The following is a 2,837-nucleotide window of genomic DNA, read 5'->3' as shown; positions in this document are numbered from 1 at the left end:
TTTTTTATTATTTTCAAACATTTTTGAAGAAGCTCCACTGAGCCGCAAGGGAGTGCTTGTAGAGCCGCATGCGGCTCCGGAGCCGCAGGTTGCCGACCCCCGATCTAAAGGGATGAGCTTGTTTGTGCATTTATGTGAATCAGGGAAGGGCGGAAAAAGACGGGAATAAAGTAGACGCCCCTGCTGTTGACCACAGGTACTACAGCCCTGAAACATTCTAAGAGAAAAAAATGTCTCCTAAATGTGTTGTTTTTGTCATCAGTTTAAAGTACAGTCCAGTTTGTCACCAAGGAAGGAAAATAATTCATTTATTTTATTTATTTATTTGTTTATACACATTAAAAAGACAAGAAATACAAGCAAAATTAAAAATACAAAAGTAAAATCATGTGATGGTGTGTTACAGAAACCTTTTTTGGCTTCTTGGAATTTCTTTGGAATTTCAGATTGTGCAGCAGCTAATATTTGTTTTAGTAATTGATAATAATCAAGATTTGCTTCTAAATATTTATAAGGCTAATTCTCTTGTTGCCCAAATGGGATTTCAGCTTTATATGTGTCTCAAATAAACTTATAAAATCGAATATTCACAACAGCAATTAGGATTCTTAGTTGTTTTTTTTTCCCATGTTTAAACTCTTTTACAATCAGTTCTTTATTTTCTTGCACTTTTAATATATACAGCAATTCATATACCAAGTATATTACTGCTAACATTTATAAAATATGCTTTTTAACATCTAAATTGCCCCTTTTTTCTACAAACAAACAAAACAAAAGGTTATTTTTTTTTCAGAAACATTTAAACAGGCATGCTTAGTTTTTTCTCTTATTATTATTAATTTGTCGCTGCAAACAATAAATTTATTTTCTAACTAATATCTACATTTATAATTAAATATTTACTCTGAATGTTTATTAAATTACTTTTTAATTTTATTTTGCAAACATTTTATTACCTTAATTTACTTTTTATTGTCGTTCTGTTCACTCTCAGCCTTCACTGAAGTCATTATTACAATTTTGTTTGGTTTTGAAAGTGAAAACAATTCACGACTGTTTACATCAAATCTTTTATCATTAACCTTTTTCTGTCAGGAGGCTGAAAAATAATCACTTGGTAATTTATTACTTCTTCAGTAATTGTTTTGTACAGAACAATTCGTAGTTTTATCACATCCGTTTCAACATTTTTCAACTTTTATTCAATAAGTTTAATATTTGTTGTTTTTTACTGAAGATGAAAAAAACCAACAGTATGTTAAAAACAAAACTCTTTTATCAGATTGATAAAAATGTTCCGTTGATATAATGTGGCTCTTTTAGACAAGTTGCGCTTGATTTCTCACCTTATTATGCTTTTAACTGAACTCTGAGATCAACTCACCACCTTGGTTTTGCACACACCGCCATCCACTTAATGACAGGCACACAAAAATGTGTGCAAATTAGCATAGCTGCGCACACAAGCACACTTACACCCATCAATTATGCTGTTCCCCGGCGCCGGAGCGCACACGCTCGCTACAGCAACTAATTAGTCTTTGTCTCTCTGATTTTGTTTATTATCTCTAATGTTGGAGCCTGGGGCCTTATTCTGTGAGATCAGCAGTTTTCTAGCTGCATCAAACCCCCAGAGCTTTTTCAGGGAGAGGAAAAACATTAAAAAATATCATCTCTTGTGTTGCTTAAAAAAAATGAAGACACAAGAGCTGGAATGAGACAGCTGAGGGAATAATCACTGATGTGCTAAAGGAAAGACAACATTCCAGTGGTTTTACGAGGAAAGTATCAGCCAGAAAAGGCGGTTTCCTCTGTAGCTTCTTCCAAAGACAAGAGCTCCTTAAAAAACTGTGAGACAAAGAAACCCACAAACAAGGTGAGTCCTTGAATGACTCCAACATTGGATCACGGAGGACAGCTAGAGGCCAAGAAGACCTCAAGGAGGGGCCAGCCTCCAGGAGGGTGAGGGGGACGCCGTAAGAAAAATGGAGCAAGGGCAAAATAACAAGCAAGCACATAGCAGGTCAAGACCTTCACGGTTTGTATGTATGAGCGAGTGTAAGCTCTTTCGGAAGGAACTGGGTAGAAATACCTCCAGAAGTTCAGTGCGTGCTTCCAATTCCTCCTGCAGCTCCAAGAAGAAAAACACAAGAAGTTTTTAGATTAGGGATATAACAGTTAATCGACTACTATTCCTACAATCCAACCAGATCAATGCGTCTGAAGCAAGTTGTTAACCAAATCAACCAATAATACTGTAATATTTAAAAAATAATATATTATAATCAATATTGGATTGAAGTAACATAAAAAAAATGAAAAGATTTGAAAACCCCCCAAAAAACTGCTGAAATATTTGTGTTTGGCTAAAAATAAAAAATAAAAATAGTAAAAATAAAGGGTCTGAAATTTTCTGAAATTCTAATATAAATTTTATTATTTTCAGCTTATATTTTCTCTTTTAAGTTTCAAAACTCAAATTTTCTGTTTCAAAACGTTTTGTTCCAAGATGGGCGTAAAAAACAGTTTTATCGCTTACGAAACTCAGTTCGAGCTCGTTCAAAGCGTCGTTTTGTTGTGTTTCATGGGAGCGTAATGCTTATATAAAATGGGTAAGACCAGGGATAACTCCACTGCACTTTTCTCACGCAAGAATTGTGAGTTTGAGTCCAACGCATACACAGCTCTTTACACCCGTCTAGGGACAACACAAGACTATGATAGCACAGAAGTTTCCTGACTGTAATTTTCTAAGTTCCCAGAGTCAGTGAATGCACCAGGACTGACGTTACCACTCTCATCGATTTTGATTGGGTGTCAGCCCAGCCTCCACA

At 35.2% G+C, this 2,837-nt stretch overlaps 1 protein-coding gene across 3 annotated transcripts in view; it reads left to right on the top strand.

The window, feature by feature from the left end:
• The window catches only part of aff2 (AF4/FMR2 family, member 2), a 199,322-nt gene that overhangs the window by 171,703 nt on the left and 24,782 nt on the right, over positions 1-2,837 (top strand). The gene's annotated exons all lie outside the window — the stretch shown is intronic.

Source organism: Oryzias melastigma, linkage group LG10 (assembly GCF_002922805.2).
Source record: "Oryzias melastigma strain HK-1 linkage group LG10, ASM292280v2, whole genome shotgun sequence".
NCBI classification, from domain to species: domain Eukaryota; kingdom Metazoa; phylum Chordata; class Actinopteri; order Beloniformes; family Adrianichthyidae; genus Oryzias; species Oryzias melastigma.
Note: the sequence above shows the minus strand (reverse complement) of the source record. Positions and strands in the feature narration are given on the sequence as shown.